The following is a 22,695-nucleotide window of genomic DNA, read 5'->3' as shown; positions in this document are numbered from 1 at the left end:
TGTAGTTAAGGTTTTTTTTCCTTCTGGCTTCTTTCAAGGTTTTCTCTTCATCTTTGGTTTTCTGCAGTTGAAGTACGATATGCCTTTGTGTAGGTTTTTTAGTATTTATCCTGCTTTCAGTTTAGAAAGTTTCTCTTGGCATCTCTGCAAGCTCACTGATTCTTTCCCCAGCCATGTCCAGTCTACTAATCATACCATCGAAGGCATTTTCTTTTCTGTTACAGTGTTTTAATTTCTGGCATTTTTTTTTTTTTGATTCTTAGATTTGACAACTCTGCTTACATTATTCATTTGTTCTTATATGTTGTTAAATTTTTTCTTTATAGCCCTTAACATATTAATAGTAGATTTGAGACAAGGTTTTGCTCTGTTGCCCAGGATGGAGTGCAGTGGTGCGATCATGACTCACTGCAGCCTTGACCTCCTGGGTTCAAGTGATTTTCCCACCTCAGCCTCCCAGGTAGCTGGGACAGCAGGCTCATGCCCTCAAGCTTGACTAGTTTTTGTATTTTTTTGTAGAGATGGGATTTCACCTTGTTGCCCAGGCTGGTCTCAAGCTCCTGGGTGCAAGCGATCTGCCCACCTTGGCCTCCCAAAGTGCTGGGATTACATACAGGTGTGAGCCACTGCACCCAGCCTAATAGTAGATATTTTCAGTTTCTAGTCTAATAATTCCATCTGTGCCAAAACTGAGTTTGATTCTGATGCTTGCTTTGTTTCTCATACTGTTTTTTTCTTGCCTTTTGGCATGCCTTGCAATTTTTGGTTGAAAGCCAGACATCATATATCAGGTGATAGGAACTGAAGTGGTGTTTTGAGTTAATCTGGGTAGAAACTGGATTGCCTTTAATGTTCGCTGTAGTTGTAGGTACCAGAGACTTTAAATTCATCAGACATCAGTGTTTTAGTCTCTAAGAGATTTTCCTTAGTATCTACTTCATGTAGGCACCCCCCCAACTCCCAGCCCGTGCCCCTCAGTTCACTGTTAATGTACTATGTAGGCCTGTTGGAGTGGTGGTAAAGTGTGGGGAAGAGGATAGTGTTCTGTTAGGATTAAATCTCAGCCTTTTAGTGTTTATGTGTCACTGAGCTGAGAACTTCACAAGTGTCTGTTAGTTTACCCTTTCCCTTAGGCAAGACCAGGGATGTGGAGTCTGGGAAGTGCCCTTTCCTCAGGTCAGATAAGGCTCTGGTAAACCCTTTTAAGTTTTTGTAAGTCTGGGAAGTAAGTCTTTGTTATGATGAATGACTTGGGCTTATTTCATACTAGTTATTTTTTCCCTCTCCTTGTCAGAGCTATGGGAGTATCTTGGCTCTTTACTATAGGAAGCTGGTGTTGTTTTTGGAAGTAAACCCCACAAGAGTATAAGGTCTTTCTTTCAAGACTGCCACTCCTAGAAGTTAGTCATTCTCAATCCTAGTCCACACTTAGCCTCCAGCAATTCATTGAAATGACCATTTAAATGTTCCTTCCAGTTTATAGTTCCAGGGTTTCTGTTCCAGGGAAATAGATCTGTATCACTCTGAATTTGCCTTGCTCTCCAAATTTTGGGGTAGTGGTTTGCCATGTGACTTTGGTTCTGTAATGAGTCCAAGAAATAATTATTTTCAGTTTGTTCAGCTTTTGTCTGATCTTAGAATGAGAGTGATGACTTCCAAGCTTGTTACATGTCTGAGCTAAAATAGGAAGTTCTACAGTTGATTTTCACGTTCATCTTGTATCTTGCCACCTTGCCTAACTCACTGATTTTATGAGATGTTTTTATATGGTTTATTAAGAACCATGCACTTTGCTGAAGTCCTTTTTTTCCCCTCATAATCACATTGATTTTCCTTTAATATGTATGTCTTACCAATCTTGAGTATCAAGTTTCCCAGGTCTCTAGCATTAGAAAGTATGATCTGAAACTGGGGAGTAGAAATGATAAGACTTTTCTCTATGAGGCTGACATGATACCAGAAGGAAAAGTGATAACTGACAACCTAATATTTAGGAAGAAGGCCAGAAATCCATAAATTTTAGAATCATATTATTTTAGAAATGCAATAATGAGTTTTTATCATGATGACCATAAATCTAGAAATGTTTACATTTGTTATATATTAGCTTTTTATGTTGGCGTATACATTCGTAGAGAGTTTATTCTTTGCGATGATAAACATATTTCTGGCATTTGAAGCCTAATTTTACATTAATTTGGAAAATTTTATATATGGAACAACTCATCAACCAACATTTCAAGGTGCTGTTATCATAGTATAATGGGTTCACAAAACCAGTTCCCAAATTTGTTGTAGATTTCAGCTTTAGTTCTAATTGAAAACCATTATTTAAATATTTCCTTTTAGTCTTTTTTCTAAATTGTGTGGGCTGCTAATAGAGGTGTTTATTGTATTTAAAAAATACAAATGTTAAATACATATATTTACAAAGTAGGAATCATACTGTATGTGCAGTTTCACTGTAGGGAATATGTTAAAAAGTATTATACAAATGGAATTTCAGTTAAGAAGAATGCTTGAGGAATGGGATTTTTTTTTTTTAGGTTAATTGGATTTTCTGGTTAATTCAGGATTAGGTATAAAGTCCTTTTTGTTTTAATGTTGGTTAGAGATTTTCCTAAATCTATTTCTACATAGATGGTACTGAATCTAAAAACAAGTATAAACTGGCTTTGAATAGCCAGTTAATAGTGTCCCCTTTCATCCAAATCCTAGCTCGCTGCTGATAAATCTTTTTGATAAGTCCTCTCTTGCCACACTCCTGGAACCATGGAGTCATTATTTAGCTTTCTTAAAATTTTCTGAAATGCTGCTTTGTCACCAGTCCAGTCTTACCATAGACTTCCTACTTAATTATTGCTTAGAACATGTCTAAAATTAGGAATCTTAGGTGATTTAGGGCCTCAGTCTTCTTTTAGTACCTATGATTTCTGCTATATAATGGCTTAAATAAGTTTTGGTGAATTAGAAAACCTAATCCTCAGTATTTATAACATAATATTTTTTGGTAAAATATGCTTGAAGTTCCAGTCATCTTAGAAAGCAGCCTATTTGTAGGCTGGAATTGTCTCTTTGAGCACTACTATAATTGTTGCTTATTTTACTTTTTTTAAATTTAGGACAATGTGGGGACTGAACTTGGGTTGAAACTGATTTAACTTTTCAGATTTTGGATCTGCCTCCGCTTTGCTCATCCTTGGGTGAGCCACTTAATTCTCTGAGCCTCAGTTTTCTTCCCTCTAGAAATGGAACTCAGAATTGTCATTAGGTTTAAATGAAATTCTGTTGTGAAATGACTTATGTACCCAGACACAAAAAGAGATACTTGGTACAATATTAGTTCTATTCACTGCACAGTAATGTGGATACAGGCAGTGTTGGAGAATAGAATGACTAAGCACAAGTATGTATGAGAATTTCATGGCTCTTTAAGATCCCATGTTTTTTTCTGTTTGTTTTAGTTTATATATATTAAAATATACAAAAATCTGGCCAGGCATGGTGGCTTATACCTGTAGTCCCACCACTTTGGGAGGCTGAGGTGGGCGGATCACTTGAGGCCAGGAGTTCAAGATCAGCCTGGTCAATGTGGCGAAGGGCATGCACGCCTGTAGTCCCAGCTGCTTGTGAGGCTGAAGTGGGAGAATCACTTGAACCCAGGAGGCAGAGGTTGCAGTGAGTTGAGATCGTGCCACTGCACTCCCGCCTAGGCAATAGAGCGAGATCCTGTCTCCAAAAAAAAAAAAAAGATTAAGAAAAGAAAAGAAATCAAAATCCTTCTTAGATTCGTTAATCACAGAAGATAAAATTTTTAAGTGGTTACTGGATTTTTACACTTTCAAAGTTATTAAAAACATTTTTAGAAAGTAGAAAGTAGGATCATCATTTATTTGAGTGCAAAGGTGAGCTTTGTATTATTATTTATTGCAATTATTGGTAAAATTTGTTTTTTGTTTTTTTTTTTTTTTTGAGATGGAGTCTCGCTCTGTCGCCCAGGCTGGAGTGCAGTGGTGCAATCTCGGCTCAGTGCAAGCTCCGCCTCCCGGGTTCATGCCATTCTCCTGCCTCAGCCTCCTGAGTAGCTGGGACTACAGGCGCCTGCCACCACACTTGGCTAATTTTTCATATTTTTAGTAGAGACGGAGTTGCACTGTGTTAGCCAGCATGGTCTTGATCTCCTGACCTAGTGATCCACCTGCCTCGACCTCCCAAAGTGCTGGGATTACAGGCATGAGCCAACGTGCCCGGCTGTAAAATTTGTTTTGTGTTGTACCTTTTTGCACAGAAACTGAAGTAAGGTCACTTAGGTGATTATGTGACTGGCAGAGCATTACTTTAAACAGTTGACAGATGGTATTCAGTGGCTTTGCCTTAGAAAGCTAGCTAGCTAATACTTCCAGGTTCTGGGTTTTCTAAATCCCTTTGCCTAGAATGTATAACCTAGTATTAATAGTACTTGATTCTTAGGCCAGGTGTGGTGGCTCACGTCTGTAATCCCTGCACTTTGGGAGGCCAAGGTGGGCAGATCACTCAAGATCAGGAGTTCGAGACCAGCCTGACCAAAATGGCAAAACCCCGTCTCTACTGAAGTACAAAAAAATTAGCCAGGCATGGTGGTGGACACCTGTAATCCCAGCTACTAGGAAGGCTAAGGCAGGAGAATCATTTGAACCCGGGAGGCAGAGGTTGCAGTGAGCCAAGATTGCACCATTACACTCCAGCCTGGGCAACAGAGCGAGACTCTGTCTCAAAAAAAAAAAAAAAAAGTCCTTTTACATTCATCTCCCTTCCATCTTTTCTACAAATCAGCTGCAGAATTTGTTTTGACCCTTTTCTTTTCTAAAAGAAATTAATCTCTCTCTTTTTCTTAACCTTTTTTTCCCTAAACTCTGTGATTCTACCTCATGATTCCTAGATGCAGTGTTTCTTATATTTTATATTTATTTACCTTTTTTTTTTTTTTTTCCCTGCTTTCATCCTTGTGTATTAGAACTCTTAATTGTAAGTGCTGGAAACCCAGCTGTGACTAGCTTAGACAAAGGGGAATGTTCAGGCCCATGAGACCAAAGTCCAGGAGGGGATTATTCATTTGGGCATTAGGAATGATTGGAAGTAGGGTCTTGTTCACTGTCAGGATTCTTTTTACCTCTTCGATCTCTCATCTCTGATTTTCTCTCCATGATTCTGTTTTTCTTCCAAAGAGATTTTTCCACATGGCTGTAGACAAGTTCTGGCACCTGCCAGGATCACATTCTTAGTTTTTAAAATTAGAGTATCTATTTTTTCTTTCTTTAGTTCTAATTGAGAAAATCTCGGAGAAAGAGTCTGGCTTGGCTTGCCTTGGGACGTGTTTACACTTGTGGTCAGGAGCATGATTGGACCCCACCCAAACTGCCTAGGTGGAATTTGAGGAGAAACAGTTCCCCCAGAGAAGTAGCTGTTTGTCCCCAAATAAGGGAGACATGTTGTTCCCAGAGTAAAGGAGAGGTGTCAGGCAGACAAAATAGCAGTTGTCTGTCATATCCTCTTTTTCTGATAGTGGGTCTCTAGGTCTTCCCACATTATATGTATTCTGTACCAGGCCAGTCATTGACACCAGCTGCTGTGAAGACCAGGGAGGGAGCTGGCAATTATTGTTCGCCATTGGAAGTTTTGAAGATCCAGACTTTGAGTAGAGAGGAATTCTATGTAGTATAAAATAGAAAGGGCAAAATGATATTCCCTTTGAATGAGAGTTTGTGCATGTCTTTCTCTCTCCAGATTGTAAAATCCTTAATGCCAAAGATTGTGTCCTATTGATCTTTGCCAAACAACCCTTTGACAACAGATAATGTAGTAAATAACTGTTGTGTAGTGAAGGGAATACCAATTTTGGTAGGTCCACAGTTTGGCAGGGGGTGAACTTGTGATGGTTCTTTTTATTTGTCAACTTGGTTGAGCCACAATGCCCAGATATTTGGTCAAACATTATTGTGGATGTTTTTGTGAAGGTGCTTTTTGTATGAGATTAACTTGTAATTTAGTGGACTTTGAGTAAAACTAATTACCCTCTGTAATGTGGGTGGGCCTCATCCAATTTGGTGAATACCTTGGTAGAACAAAGACCTTCCCTGAGCAAGAAGAAATTCAGCCAGCAGACCTCCTTTGGACTCAAACTGCAACTCTTCCCTGGATCTTCATCCTGCCCCTCTACCCTACAGATTTTAGATTTGCCAAGCCTCCACAAGTACATGAGGTTAATTCCTTAAAATAAATACATCTTAAAATACATCTCTTTCTGCCTCTGTCTCCCTGTATGTATACACACACATCCTGCGGATCCTGCTGGATCTGTTTCACTGGAGAACTCTTGATTAATACACAGGGTATAGCTACTGACTGCTCTACATTTTTATTATCACAATTAGATACTCCAAGAGAAAGGCTTGAAGATCATATGTAAAATTCTTTGCAAAAACTTCTCAGCCTAGCTTAGTTCTTGTGCTCGTGTCTGGGCCAGTTATTCGGGTAGCTAGGTTAAGCACTCTGATTTATCAGAACTTCATTTTGTGTCAGTCCTTTTGTGAGATGTGCAGGGTAGTATGATTGACAATTTCATCAGAATCACATCATTTGAGGGGGAGAGCAGATAACCAAAGAAGGTAATGGTGGTGGTGCTAGTACCCCAAAAAAGGGCAGTCGAAACCAATAAATGTTCATATAGCACAGTTATTTACTGTACATTGGAATATATCTTACCTTTTAGAATGTGATATCAGTATACTTTGTATATTTCAGAATTCTTGTCTACCGTATAAAGTCAGTTGCATATAAATTTCCATCACATCTGTACATGGATTCTGATACTGGAATATTCATGTGCTTAAATCTGTGATTAAAAAAAAATCTTAGATGTTATGTTTAAAGGCCAAAGTCACAGTGTCATTAGGCTTGGAGTATCAGAAATTTCCCTTTCTCTGTGTACATATGTATATATACACACAAACACATAGATAATTGTAGTATAATTGTAGCAGAGTAGCAGTGGAAAATATGGTTGAGAAACTGGCATAATCCTGATAGAGTCATTAAAAAAAGTGTACATTAAAAATGTTCTGTGTTTTCACCCTGTTTTCTTTCTAGAGAATAATTTGCTAATCTAGGTGACATATCAACAAAAACAACAGATGTGGAAAATTTTTTGCATTTTTGTTGAGAAGAATCTCATCTCTATGCACAGAATATCTTGAGCAGTTGCTTCAGTAAATGCCAAGCAGATGGTTTAAACTCAGAATGACTACTCAAATGATTTTATCACAACAGTTACTTTGAAGTCTGTTAAAACAGTCAAGATCAGAATTTTAGAAAACCGTGAATGTAGGTTGGTGTACATTAAAGAGGTATAGGAATAGGCTTCTAAATCAGAAAAATTGGTGTCACACAATCTACGAAAGATTGACTTTTGAGGCCCTCTTTTTGTAAGCTATGTTTGAATAACTGCTTATTTGTCTGTTTTTTTTTTAATTAAATTTTTTTTTCTTTTTCTTTTTTCTTTTTTTTTTTTTTAGATGGTGTCTTGCTCTGTTACCCAGGTTGGAGTGCAGTAGCAGGCTCTTGGCTCACTGCAACCTCTTGACTCCTAGGTTCAAGCGATTCTCATGCCTCAGCCTCCTGAGTAGCTGGGCTTATAGGTGTGCACTACCATGCCCAGCTGATTTTTGTATTTTTAGTAGAGACGGGGTTTTGCCATGTTGACCAGGCTGGTCTTGAACTCCTGGCCTCAAGTGATCCACCCACCTCAGCCTCCCAAAGTGCTGGGATTACAGGTGTGAGCCACCACACCTGGCCATTTGTCTGTTTTTGTATGGCATAACAGACTGGAATTCAGTAACTTAAAAGTTGTTGGAAAGTAGGCAAAGCAGGAAGGAACTCTTGGTTTTTAATGAGGTGATAGAAAAATAAAAAGCCAGAGGCTATTCTGACTGATGGAGGGAGGGAGGAGGGTATCTTCAGTGTGTCAAGCACTGGATAGATAACATGTGTGATTGCTTCATGGCTGCTTTCTAAGGTAAAGAGAGACATTATTTTTACATTGAAGAAATAGTTTCCTATTACCAGGTTAAGAAGTCAAGGAAGTAGTTATACCTTTTAAAAACTACTAAAAATGATTACATTAGAATTTTGTTGCTCTTGTTTGATTGGTAAATTTTACTTGAAAGAATGACTGACAAACTGATTATTCATATTAGGATATTAGACATTTTCTCAAAAATGAACAAAGTAAGCCTATCACTTTAAAGAAAATTAATCGATTTTTGATTGAGGGAATGGACCCTCTGCTCTCCATGATGTGCTTATTTTACATTGCGTGCCTGTATCAAAACATCTCATATATTCAATAAATATACAAACCTACTATGTACCCCCTAACATTAAAAAAAATTAAAAAAGAAAATAATTGATTTTTATTGCATATGATAAAATTCAAGCTTTTTAAAAATTTATCAAGAAATGATGTGGTGGATTGCTTGAGCTCAGCCGAAGATTAGAATTTTGAAAACTTAGATTTGCTGCCATGAGCTTACAGCTTCTCAATCTCAAGATTCCTGATGAATGCAGTGGTGATATTAAAGTTTTTGTTTTGTTGTTTTTAATGTTGTGTAATGAAATGTTTCAGCATTTGGAAGATAAGCATAACTCAGTGAATGAATGTATGAATGTTCCTCAAGTAACCAGCGTACGATGGGTGAGAGAGCCATTCACAGTGTAAGATAGACAAGTGGGTTATAATGTGAGAAAGTACAAAGAGTTAATTGTTAGTGATTTTTAGATTCCACATTGCAATTTATCTTTAAGAAACTACCACTTGTCAAGTTTTGGTGGAGTGTCTGAGAAGAATGCTCACAATTGTATGAAAAGGCTGTTAAAGTAGTATTTCTTCCTTGTCTGACATATCTATAAGGCCACTGTTATATACTTCAACCAAAAAAACATATTGCAAAATATTGAATGTAGAAACAGATGTCATAATCCAGGCAATAATTTTTTTTTTGGAGGGGAGGTTAATCACTTTTTCATAAAAACATGTTAATATGTAACAGGTTTATTTTTAAATGAACTAATAATTTAAAAAATTTTTACTTTTGATTTCTGTTACTAAATATCAATAGATATGAACTCACATAGATGAATTCTTTGTGACAATTTGTGTCAGTTTTAATTTGGAAAGACGTGGTCTTTTAACCATACATAGAATTAAATTATTTTTGTTTTTTTTAGGTGTAAACATTTATGCCATGTTATAAACTATACTAATATTCACGTATTGGAACTTTTTTCGGCTTAGAAAAAGTTTAGGCCAGGCATAGTGGCTCATGTCTGTAGCACCAGCACTTTGGGAAGCTGACATAGGTGGATCACTTGAGCTCGGGAGTTCAACACCAGCCTGGGCAACATGGCAAAACCCTGTCTGTACAAAAAATACCAAAAAAAATTAACTGGGCATTGAGGCGTGTGCCTGTAGTTCCAAATCTCTGGGAGGCTGAGCTGGGAGGATCAGGAGCCCAGGAGGCAGAGGTTGCAGTGAGCTGAGATCGCACCTGGGTGACAGAGCAATACGTTGTCTCAAAAAAAAAAACTATATATATATATATATATTTTACATAAGGTCACATTCCTGAAAGGAAAGCACAGTATGAAAATACTCAGTTTCAAGATGTGAAAACCTTGAATGTGCAAAAATGGGAATGACAAGAAGTGAGACTTATGTCTCCAGTAAGAATGGAAAGAGGAAGGAAAGATTTTGTGTAGTTTCTGGTCAGACTGTTTTAAATATTTTTGTGCTGAAGTTGGAAAATGGAAAGCTTAAAAATATCTCTACTATGTTGGTTCTTCTTCAAGCATATTATGCAGTGTGAGAGATACCCTCGTGAGAACTGTTTTCAATACTTTAAGATGAATTGACACCATTTCTCACCTTTTATCTATTTAGCTAGTTGAACTAAAATTTGAAGCAAATTTAGGCAAGGGGATAATTAATGTAAGTCTTAAAAGAGTAGTTATTTCTTTTTTCTTTTTGAGATGGAGTTTCACTCTTGTTGCCCGGGCTGGAGTGCAATGGCGCGATCTCAACTCACTGCAACCTCTGCCTCCTAGGTTCAAGTGATTCTCCTGCCTCAGCCTCCCGAGTAGCTGGGATTATAGGCATGTGCCACCATGCCTGGCTAATTTTGTATTTTTAGTAGAGACAGGGTTTCTCCATGTTGATCAGGCTGGTCTCAAACTCCTGACCTCAGATGATCTGCTGGCTTTAGCCTCCCAAAGTGCTGGGATTACAGGCGTGAGCCACTGTGCCCGGCCCAAGAGTAGATATTTCTTAATGCGGAGAAACCTTAATCAGTTTTCTTGGGGGACAGAATGTTTTGCCCCATTGAATTTTCCTTAGTAAGATGGGGTTATCCAGTATCTGTTTTTCATTTGCCACTTACTAGAAGCTTTCACTGTGCTAGATAAAATGCAAAGTCTTGCCTAGTTTCTGCTTTTCTTTCTTTTTAAGAGACAGTCTCGCTCTCTTGCCCAGGCTGGAGTGCAGCAGGGCAATCTTAGCTCAGTGCAGCTTCCACCTCCCACGTTCACACAGTTCTCCTGCCTCAGCCTCCCAAGTAGCTGGGATTACAGGCATGTGCCACCACGCCCAGATAATTTTTGTGTTTTTAGTAGAGACAGGGTTTCACCATGTTGGCCAGGCTGGTCTCAAACTCCTGACCTCATGATTTGCCTGCCTCAGCCTCCCAAAGTGCTGGGATTACAGGTGTGAGTCACCACACCCAGCCTAGTTTCTACGCTTAAAGAGCTCATAGTTTTGTGCATTTCGTTCCACTCTCCAGCATTAGCAAAGAAACGTAAAAGTTTTTTGGCTCTTTCTTTGAAAAATTTGACTTTTTCAGTCTTTTAGTTCTCTTTATAGTATTATATTTGTTAGTGTGGAATGTCTCCAGGTCATACACATTACTTTTGGAAAAAAAAGTAATTACACCATCAGATATCAGTTGCCAAACTCCCCTAAAATGGAAGTATTGGAAAATCCTAGGTAGCAATTTGGTTAGGTATGCTCTGGCTACTAAAGTATTTTAAACATAGATGTTTATTCTTAGTTTATTTTCATCTGATTTAAAAACATCTAAACTTTTTGTTTTCTGTGTTCTTTTAAATTTGAAGCACTTGTTTCTCCTATTCTGTGAACACTTACAGTATTCTTACTATGCCAGTTACAAAAATACTTTACACTGTGGTAACAAAGGCATTTTTTAAACACAGCTCTAAGAGACGATTACTAATACTTTTAGTACTTAGTAGGGATAATATGGATAGTGAGTAATAACCAGGACTTTGGAATCAAATAGACCTTTCTGGTTTTGAATCTTAGTTAACAACTTCCTCATGAAGAGGAATAAACTTTAGGGTATTGAGATGATTGGCAAGATAAGTCAGTCAAGTGCTCAGAGTAAATGCTGAATTAATCAAGTGTTTATTGTTTCTGTTGTTGCTAAAGGAAATTTCATTGCAATAAAATGTTCAAAACTTTGTGGACTTCTATTTGAGACCCCTCAAAAGAGATTTTCAGACTTTTAAGGCAGCAAGCAAAAAGTTTTAAAATAAATGTATACTTTGCATATTGCTTTAGAATTGATATTTTATGTTTTTTTGTGTGTCTTCTGTGTTGGCCTCTTGTGTGTCTGTGGGCCTGGACATTTATTCCTGTTTTTCAGTCTATGGGTATAATGTTACTGCTTTAGGAAAGTTTTAATTTTTTTTTTTAACATGATACTGCCCATTACATGCATATTATATTTGATGGTTAGTCCTTTGTCAATTTTAATATTCTGATGGAAAACTGATGTGGTACAGCGGGTTTTTTTGCTTGTTTTTGTTTTTTTTTTAAAGGAACTCATACAGCATGGGCACATCCTTGTAGTCGCAGACACTCAGGAGGCTGAGGTAAGAGAATCACCTGAGCCTGATAGAGATGGAGGAGGGGAAAGGGGGGGGGATTGAGGTCACTGCAACTTGGTTCACTGCAGCCTTGACCTCTTGAGCTCAAGTAATCCTTCCACCTCAACCTCCTGAGTAGCTGGGACCACAGGTGTGTGCCACCACACCTGGCTAATTTTTTTTTTTTTTTTTTTTGTAGAGTCAAAGCTTTGACACGTTGCCCGGGCTGGCCTTGAACTCCCAGAGCTCAAGCGATTGGCCTGTCTCAGCCTCCCAAAGTGCTGAGACTACAGGCATGAGCCACCATTCCCGGCCAAAACTTGTTTTAATATTTAAGAAGTATAATTTACTTAACAAGTGAATATATGAATATAAATTTTATAGAAGTACAATTGTCGACCTGATTGAAGTATTAAAGGTGGAACTTAGTAACAATTTCTGGGGATCGTTTGATACAGGTAACTTATGTACATTTAGTTATATTACGTAAAGCGATATTATTAGGCTCTGTTTTCTAGGTAAACATTTTTCTGAGACCATAACAAGACAGGGTATTCAAAAGTAGAATCTGTAGTGTGTTCTTTTTGTTTCAGAAATGTTTGAACCCATTAAATTAAACAAAAGTGGGTTTTTTGTTGTTGTTGTTGTTGTTGGTTGGTTGGTTGGTTGTTTTTCTGTAGAGATGGGGTTTCACTGTGTTGCCTAGCCTGGTCTCAAACTCCTGGGCTCAAGCAGTCCTCCTGCCCTGGCCTCCGAAAGTGTTGGAATTACAGGCATGAGCCATTGCACCTGGGCAAAACAAAAGATTTTTTTGAATACCCAACTTGAACTAGGGACTTTAAGAGAACCATTACATTTTTCATTCATATTTTGTTAAACATTTTAATCATTTTTTTATTTGCAAAGGCAGAGAAACCACTGATGGAAAAGAACAAAATAACGAAAGCAAAAACCATGACATATAATTTACCTGAATAATGAATTATTCATATACTCATTTAATATTTATTGAGCACCAGCTCTGTACCTTGTATTGTGCACGGTTCGAGGAATATAATGATGAGCAAAGAGCATATCTTTTAGCAGAACCATGTCTATGAATAAATACCTGATACCTAGGTAGAGTAGTATGTTATTTCTGTTGCTTCCCTATTATTTCCCATAAGGAAAAAAGTTAATTTAACTGGATGTTCCCTGACCTCTGGGCATTGTTAAAGGTACCTGCAGAGAATGGCCAGAAACCTTGTAGAAGCATGTATGCACCATCACTATAACCATTAAGAACTTGGAATACATAGGATATCCCAATGGGTTCTAGAAGTGTAGCACTGATGGTATTAGTTATGGGATTTATCTGATTTAAAAATTGCCAGCTTAGTGTCAGCCTGATAGTCTATGTAGTATTGTCTTTTTAAAAAATACTAGAGCCAAGTGTGAGCCATATTAGGTGATTTGGCAGAATGCAGGTAATTAGTAGGATGAGGCAATGAATAGGATAAGATGGAGGTCAGAGGAGAAATATGTGGGGAAGATTAAGTTAAATAAGTTAAACAATTTTGAAAGGTAGAAATTCCGTATTTAATTTTGTCTATTTGACTTGAGCCGACTACTAATAAAATTATGTTTTCAAAATAAAATTTTTCATTTTTAAAGACCACCACTCAAGTTCTTTGTGATAATTGTATCCATAGTTAAACAAGAGAAATATTCTTAGCTTTCTGTTGACAGAGGGTCTCACCCTGTTGCCCAGGCTGGAGACCTCTGCCTTCCAGGCACAAGCGATCCTCCAACCTCAGCTTCCCAAGTAGCTGGGAACACAGGTGTGTGCCACCACGCCTGGCTAATTTTTGTATTGTTTTGTTAAGATGGGATTTCATCATGTTGCCCAGGCTGGTCTTGAACTCCTGAGCTCAAGCAATCTGCCCACCTAGGCCTCGCAAACTGCTGGGATTACAGGTATGAGCAACTGCACTTGGCCTTATTCTTGTCTTTTTAAATAGATATTAAAACTTACATGTAAATTAACACTGTTGTAATACACTGTTAATGGTAAAGTGACACTTAGACCTTTGTTCTATTTTTGCATAGCTGAAATAGTTGAAGAAGATTTCATTTTCTGTTCTTTCTTTCTGATGTTATAGAAGGGGACTCTTAATGTTAAAAGGATGAAAATTTGTAATGATTTGAAGGAATTACTTTGGAAGAATGAAGAACAATACATATTCATCTAATTTTTGTGTACATGGTTTTAACAAAATCTAGCTTAAAAATTGGAAGGGTATTTTCACAGGGCTTGACAAACATTTTCTGTAAAGAGCCAAGTAACAAACATTTTAGGTTTTGTGAGCCATGTGGTCTCTGTTGCAGGTGTTCAACTCTGCCATTGTAGCATGAGAGCATAAGTGCGTAGCTAATATGGAAACAAAGGAGCATGCCTTTATTTCAACAAAACTTTATTTACAAAAGAAGGCAGAAGGCTGGATTTGGACCATAGTTTGCTTATCCCTATACTATAAAGGAATATAGGGAACTGCTGCACTTTTTAAAATTTTTATGCTTTTGGCCTCATTTTAATAAATGTAAAATACAATAAGACATTCAAATACAAAATTGCACAAGGACTGCCATACAGATAATACCTGAGGCTTCTGAAACGGAAGTGTCTATTATGTGATTGCTCAAAAAGCTGATCAGTTAGTGTAAGGAAGTTCTGATTTTATTTATTGAAGTAGGTTTAGGAGTTTTAGTATGAAATTATGGAAGTCCAAGATGTTTGAAAGTTGAAAATCTGTGTAAAGGGTCACGGTCTGTACCTATTATGATTGTATTATGATTACAACCTCATTCACAATATCAACGAAAGTTAAAATCGGGTGGTGGATTTCTGCTTTTTCAACTTATTCTCTGTTTTCCAATTTATTTTTAAAAGAAGGATACTTTTGCCTTTTGTATCTGTGTTTCATAATTTAAAGAAGATTATGTATAACATTTTGTGCAGCTTAATCATCACTTTTCTAGTCAGGAAAATGTTTTATATTTTATTTTTGTGAGACAGGGTCTCCTCTGTCACCCAGCCTGGAGCTTACTGCAGCCTCCACTTCCCGGGCTCAGGTGATCCACCCACTTCAGCCTCCCGAGTAGTTGGAAATACAGGCGCATGTCACCACACTGAGTTAATTTTTTGAAGAGGCAGCACACCTAGTTAATTTTTTGTAGAGACAGTATTTCTCCATGTTGCCCAGGCTGGTCTCAAACCGCTGGGCTCGAGCTATGTGCCCACCTTGACTTCCTGAAGTACTGGGATTATAGGCATGCGCCATCTCACCCAACTGGTTTTAAAATTTCATTATCTGCTAAATATCTTAAGTGTGTCAGATTTTCTTTCATTATTTTATGCTTATTTTAAAAAGCCTCTTTAAGCACCCATGTCATGTGGATGGTATTGCTAAAACACTCTAGTAATTGTAATGCACACATTGGGATCAAAACTTGTTTTGTAGAAAACTATTTCACTTTTTAAAGTAATTTTTTCTTCATTGGCAGCTTTGTTAATGTAATTTAAATGTGTTTTGTGGAGAAAAATAATCTGTTTATCAGGTACAATAACTTACTAGCCAGCTGTTCTTTATACACAATCAAGTGAAAAGGAGTGTGATCTTTTTGACTTTCCAGCTTCAGATTTAATGACTTAAAGTGGGAATTAATAAATGTCAGTCTTCCTCTATTAACTATAGGTAATTAGAAAAATGGTATGGATACTTTATAATAGTATAGTTATTCTGATATATTTTTATTGATACATAGGTAGTTTTTATGTTAGTGTATTTGCTAAAATGGAATATGAAGACTGAAAGCTGGGATAACCAGACTTGTTTCTTCCTCTGATAGCACTTTGTTCTATTAAAAAGGAACCAGGCGTCTTTATGCTACTTTCAATATATCTCATTCTAACGCGCAACAATGTCCGGAAAGGAAATGCTGGGCAAGAAGTTAGTAACTCTTAACTGACTTTAGATCTGCCACAGATTTTTCTCATTTGCCTGTTTAATTTCTCCTCGGGATGTTGAGATACCTGATGAAAAAGAACAAGCATTTGGGACCAAAAGGAGCTGACAGATGTCTCAAGTGATCTTGGAACAGGATAGTGAGTCTTTAGATGAGGATCAGGAGTTAATTTGACTTATGGAGAAACTGGAGAAACATGTCTTTTGTATTTTAGAACCTTTTCTAAAAATTCTGAACTGAGAGCTAGTTTGGGAGTAGGGTTTGTAACTGCCTTTAAAGGATACTCAAGACCTTGGAAAACAAACTGCAGTTTTAACTAGCACTAACTCTTTGTAGCACTGGAATATACCTACTAGGTGAATTTTTGTTTCCTGCACTTTGAAATATGAGGAGAATGTTTTATATTTCTCTCTCTGGGGATGGGGATATATGAATGAAGGAAGATCAACTAAATTGCTTTTAAATTTAGCTGCTGACTGATTTTTTTCCTCCACTTTTGGATTAATGGTCTTCAGTGCATATATAAGATGTTGTGGAGTAGAAAACATGTAAAATATTAGTGGGTTTTTTGTGTGTGTGGTGGTTTTTTGTTGTTGTTTTGAAATGGAGTCTCCCTCTGTTGCCAGGCTGGAGTTCCGTGGCGCCATTTTGGCTCACTGGAACCTCCACCTCCCGGGTTCAATTCTCCAGCCTCAGTCCACCAAGTAGTTGGGATTACAGGTGTGCGCCACCACGCCCAGCTAATTTTTGTATATTTTAGTAGAGATGGTGTTTGCCGTGTCAGCCAGGCTGGTCTCAAACTCTTGACCTCAGGCGATTCACTTGCCTTGGCCTTGCAGAGTGCTGGGATTACAGGCATGAGCCACCGTGCCCGGCCTAGTGTTATTTTTTTAATGATGACCTTTAGAGCAATACGTAAGTTTTATTTGAGGAGTTTCAGAAGAGAAGGGCTCTGGGTACCTACCCCAAAGAACTGTAAGCCAGGGACTCAAAAAGGTGTTTGTATACTATGTTCATAGCAGAATTATTCACTATAGCCAAAAGGTGGAAGCAACTGTGTCTATTGATGGATGAATACATCAATAATAATTACACAGACACACACAATGGAATATTCAGCCTTGAAAAGAAAGAAAATTCTGACACATGCTAAGTGAAATAAGTCACAAAAGGGCAAATAATATGTAATTCCACTTATATGAAGTGCTTAAATTCATAGAGACAGAAAGTAGAATGGTGGTTGCCAGGGACTGGGGAAAAGGAGGATGAAGAATTAATGTTTAGTGGGTATGGAGTTTCAGTTTTGCAAAATGAAAAAGTTCTGGAGATGGATGGTGGTGATGGTTGCACCATGGTGTGAAAGTACTTAATGTGACTGACCTGTACACATGAAAATGGTTAAAATGGTACATTTTATGTTATGTATATTTTATCACAATTATTTAATGAAAAGAGAGAAGTGCTGGGAATGAACAGTGTCTAGACAGGCCTCAGTTTTGTGGAACTTTAGGATGAATTGCCCTTTTAAAGAGGTGGTGAAATTTTGATCACTGCCATTATAGAACAATCCTATTCTACTTTACCGTACATCCTTCCCAACCCTACCTAACCCTACTTTGTCTTATTCATTAGCAATTTGGAGAACTTGCTTATGGGAACTGTATTCTTGTTGTGACTTTTTATGAAGATTATAATTCTAAACTTAGTGACTGCATTTCTGCTGAGACTGAAGCCAAAGTATCTGTGACCTTGAACAAACCCTTCCTCCTTACCTACTCTGTGTTTTCCGAGCAAACTTTAAGTTTTGAGTATTGACCTCCATGGGTATCGTAAGTGTTTTGTGCTTTTAGAGCTTAGCTAGAGAATTTCTTAAAGATCATTCCAGAATTGTTACATGACTTTAAAATTAATGGCCCTTTTTCTCCGATAAGCATTGTTTTCCTTTTTAATCTCATTTCAAAATAGATGAACTCCTTCTAGAATAAATTAGAAAGTACAGATAAGCAAACAAACCCAGCAGTAATTCCATGACTCAGAAATAAGTGACAGAAGCTTACATATAGTCGGTCTTCTATGATTTTTCTGGCAGATACATGAGTATGTGTGTGAATTTTTTTTTTTTTGAGACAGTCTTGCATTGTCACCCAGTCTGGAGTGCAGTGGCGCCATCTTGGCTCACTGCGACCTCTGCCTCCTGGGTTCCAGAGATTCTCTTGCCTCGGCCTCCCGAGTAGCTGAGATTACAGGTGCCCACCACCAAGCCCGGCTAATTTCTGTGTTTTTAGTAGAGATGAGGGTTCACCATGTTGGCCATACTGGTCTCGAACTTGCGACCTCAGGTGATCTGTGTGCCTTGGCCACCCAAAGTGCTGGGATTATAGGCGTGAGCCACCGCACCTGGACTGAATGTATTTTTTTATACTTATGGAGTCCACTATGTATGTCTAACTACCTATTTTAAATATGTCTTGCTTAACAAATTCAGGGCTTAGGTATTTCTTGCCTTGGTATAAAATAACCATTAAAATGATGGAAAAGCATCTACTTTTAATTTTCTTTCTGATAAAGTTTTCAAGACAGCTGTAAGGAAATAATGCTTTAAAACTTGTAATTACACACTCAGTTTGGACTTAATAAAATAGATTACCCAAGCAGCTGTGTTACGACTTTCTCATGCATACTTGTTAATGAATTTGTACAGATAGTAAGTTAGAAACCCATTTATGTAGTTGTGTTCATTTGAAGTGGACACAACCTTTTCCACTACCTTTTCCTTAGGTAGTGTTTTTCAAAATTTTTTCTCTTCTGAAATTAAACAAAAAAAGAATATTCAGTTATCAGAAGATGAGAGACAGAAAAGATAGTATGTTGGCCATTTAAATGTATACCTTAAAACTATGGATCAGTTTTTTATCTTTTTGAAATTCATAATTTGTTTTGCTGCCACCAGAAGCCTCACCTTCTAAGTTTAGATTTATTCATATAGTGTATGCTTTCAACAAGTGATCACAGATGTAGTTTTTTCATTTGCAGTTGTACTATTAACTTTTTAATCTCTGGAAATTTCAGTGACAGTATTCTTTAGTCATTCTCTGAATGCTGATGATAGAGTTACCATTCAGGTCCCCAGGGAGGGAGATTTACAATAATGAATAGCAATGTACCAGGTCATTGCATGTTACCTCATCAGCATAAAATAGTAACTAAGTCTTACTATCTCAGCATAATGTCCCGTTGAATTTTCTTTGCTTTACCGACCAACAAGGACGAACATATCTGGATGGATACTTTTAACACAAATTAATAATGAGGTTTCATCAATAAGTAGTTTCTAGCAGCTATCATATTTACCTTTCTGTTTCTTGAAATATTCTTTGGATTGGAAAAGCAGTTACTGAGAACAGAGGAATCATCAGAGTCTGTGTTAGGGCTTGAGAAAGGGGTCTTTCGTTTATTCATTTGTTTCTAGATTTTGAGAATGTGTAATGATAAGACATGGTCTTGTTCTTAACTCCTAAGGGGCTTACAGCTTAGTGGGAGATACAGAAAAATGACAAATTAATGCTGCAGATTGGTGCTGGCCGATAGTAACCACTGGCCATGGGTGGTTATTGAGCACTTGAATGTGGCTAGTGAGACTGAATAACTCAAGTTTTAATTTTAATTATTTATTATAAGTTAAAAATGAAAACTGATGCTGGATTCATTTATTGGGAAACTTTGGAGAATGTTTGGAATAATTTGGATAGATAAATCTACTTTTTCAACTGTACATTTTAAGAAATTGAAATATAGATAAAGTGTTTCTGATGAAAAACTTAGACCTGAATTGAGATGTACTGTAAAATACACACTGGATTTTGAACAGTCCAAAAATGTAAAGTATCTCAGTAATTTGTGTGCTGATTATATGGTGAAATGATAATATTTTGGATACATTGTGTTAAATATTCATTTTATCTCTTTTTTTAAACCCTTTTAATGTAGCTAGTAGAAAAAATTACATACCTGGCACGTGTTATATTTCTATTAGACAGTGATGCTCTAGAGGCACAGGAAGCCTGTGAATTCTGCCTTTGGGAAACAGGGGAACATTTCAAAGAGTTTGAGTCAGTTCTTTATTGTTTTGGGTGTGGTTTGGTGATTGGGAACGGGTTATCTCAGAGGGACAAAGTAAAGATTTGAAGGTGTGCGAGGAAAATGGTATGCGTTAATAATAGAATTATGAGTAGTATGGGAATTTTGGAACAAAGAATATAGGGAGAATGGCAATAAATGAGGCAGAAAAGATTGGGACTGGAGTACTTAAGAGCCACAGTTCTCTTTCAAGGTCTTTGGACTTATTTTACAGTTAATGCAATTTTCATTGAGTTTTTAAGCAGATGATTAACAATATCAGATATGTGCTTTTAGAGAATAACTAGTGGTACCATGGAGGATCAACTGGATGAGGCAAAGAAATGGGGGCAGTAGACCCTATGTTGATTTTAGTTGTTCAGCGAAAGATGGACTAAGGCAGTTTATCTTGGGATAGGAGAGGAAGAAATTCAAGATATATTAGAATAGAGAATTAGTAATACTTTGTTGGGGTAAAGACAGGAGATACAGATGACTTTGAGAGACAGCTGGTTGAGGAGTTTATGATAGTATTATTTGAATTAGTGACTCCTGTAGGTAGTATGTTATGGAAGAAGGTTGAGGCAGAGGATGTAATGAGTTTGAGGTACATGGAATACCCATGCTGGTAGGTCTTTCAGAATACGTGTCGGTAGCTCAGGGAGAGGAGGATGTTTGAGGGAGAGATTTTGGTTTTATTGAAGCAATAGAATTTAGGTAATAGATTTCCCAGGAGACTATAAAAACATAAGTAGGGAGTTAATTTTAGTGTGTGGATTTCATGATAGCTTATTTAGTTATATAAAAATAGTTTTCACTCAGGAACTTATTGAGTGCCAATTTGTGCAAGTGCTATACTAGACCCTGAAGATGAAGAGACAAACAAGACAAATGTTTCTGCCTTAAAGAGAATAAAATTCTAGAAGGAAAGAAAGACAAATAAATCTGGGATTAGAGTTTGGTGTTGTAAGTACTGATGAGCTGTAGAGAAGAAAGGCTGAGGAAAGGATGACCATGAGAGTGTGAGAGAAAAGGAGACTGGAGAGATGTGGACTCGATCTTGAAGGGGAAATTGGTCATTTGTTCCCTTTTTGGCAAATCTTTTTGCCTGTAATAAACTTCCTAATTGTGCACTCCCATGACTCTCTATGTGCTGGTTCCTATTAGTTCCTTCATTCCTTTTCATGTGGTGTCTGTCATCTCTTCTCTGTCAACCCTCTAGGTACAGATAGATAGTCTTTACCAGTGGTTGTAGTTTATAGCATGGCATGATTGCTGCAATAAACCGCTTCCAGCTGTTACTGAGAGTTGGTAGCTGAGAGATGGTAGCTGAGAGATGACTTCATCAGTATGTTTGTATATGGCTTTTTAGAAACAAGCATTTGTCAGACACACAGCTTTTCTACCTGGTACCTGCTTTATTATTGTCTTCATCAGGGGAGGCGGGAGAAGTGGTGACAGATCTGTGACAGTGTGAAGAAAACGTTCAGACTGTTGGCTAAGGTGATAAAAGGAGAGGGGGAGGACAGAAGCAAGCTGTAAGGTGACAGCTAAGTCTTAGTGTATGAATACAAGGTAAGGTATCCAACCCTGTAGTAATAGAGCACCCTTGAGGTGCAATAACTAGAAAATCACCTGAAAAAAATCAGTAAGGAAAATCATGTGTTTACCATGAAAACTGATGTCTAGTAAAGATAACATGATATCGAATTCGCTTAGTTACCAGTTGTGTTTCCTTATTCAAAGGCTGTTTTCCATATCTGTGTGTTATATCCGAGGAACAATAAAGTGTTGCTTGTGCTTGAAATGCCCTTCACCACTCTCTTGACTTGCTCCTATTTTCCTTTAAAGATCATGTTAAACATCTGTTGTGAACCTTTTTCTGTATGCTGTGTCTCACCTCCTATCCCTGTTTAGTGCTGGGTTTTTCTGTGCTTCTAGAGCATCCTGTACACTCCTCTCTGCAGTGTTAGTTGTGCCATTGGAGTAGTTTCATCCTCTTTACTAGGCTGTTGGCTCCTCAAGGACAGGGACTGTCCTATTTTCATCTACTGCCCCGCTCATAATTAGTACTTAAATGTTAGTTAAGTAAGTAAACCATGAAAATATCAGTGTACTCTATAGAGCTTGAAATCTCAATGCAGTCACACTTTAGACAGGAGCATTAGAACTTTTAAGTTTTTATTTTCAAAATTATTAAACAAAGGGTGGTATATGTTTTTTCCCCTAAAATTTGGCTTTAAATGACTGTTTTAGAAAGTTATATTTTTCAGGTAATATGATCATGTAATTTTTAGTTGTGAAACTAAACAAAATTTATTTGTGAACTAAAACGAATTTTAGTCCTGTTTTAGCTGAGCATTGTCCCATTGACACATTTTTAACTTTTTGTACTCTATTATGTTAACTGGCCCAATGTTATAATTTATATAACTACATAATTTATTATTATATACAAATTATGGCTATGTGCAGTGGCTCAGCCTGTAATCCCAGCACTTTGGGAGGCTGAGGTGGGTGGATCATCTGAGGTCAGGAGTTTGAGACCAGCCTGGCCAACATGGAGAAACTCCATCTCTACTAAAAATACAAAATTAGCTG

The 22,695-nt window shown here is 37.4% G+C and overlaps 1 protein-coding gene across 1 annotated transcript in view; it reads left to right on the top strand.

Annotated features, from left to right (window-relative positions):
• Positions 1-22,695, top strand: part of ARHGAP12 (Rho GTPase activating protein 12) — a 118,043-nt gene that overhangs the window by 30,816 nt on the left and 64,532 nt on the right. The window lies entirely within an intron of this gene.

Source organism: Colobus angolensis, unplaced genomic scaffold (assembly GCF_000951035.1).
Source record: "Colobus angolensis palliatus isolate OR3802 unplaced genomic scaffold, Cang.pa_1.0 Scaffold352, whole genome shotgun sequence".
Lineage (NCBI taxonomy): Eukaryota > Metazoa > Chordata > Mammalia > Primates > Cercopithecidae > Colobus > Colobus angolensis.
Note: the sequence above shows the minus strand (reverse complement) of the source record. Positions and strands in the feature narration are given on the sequence as shown.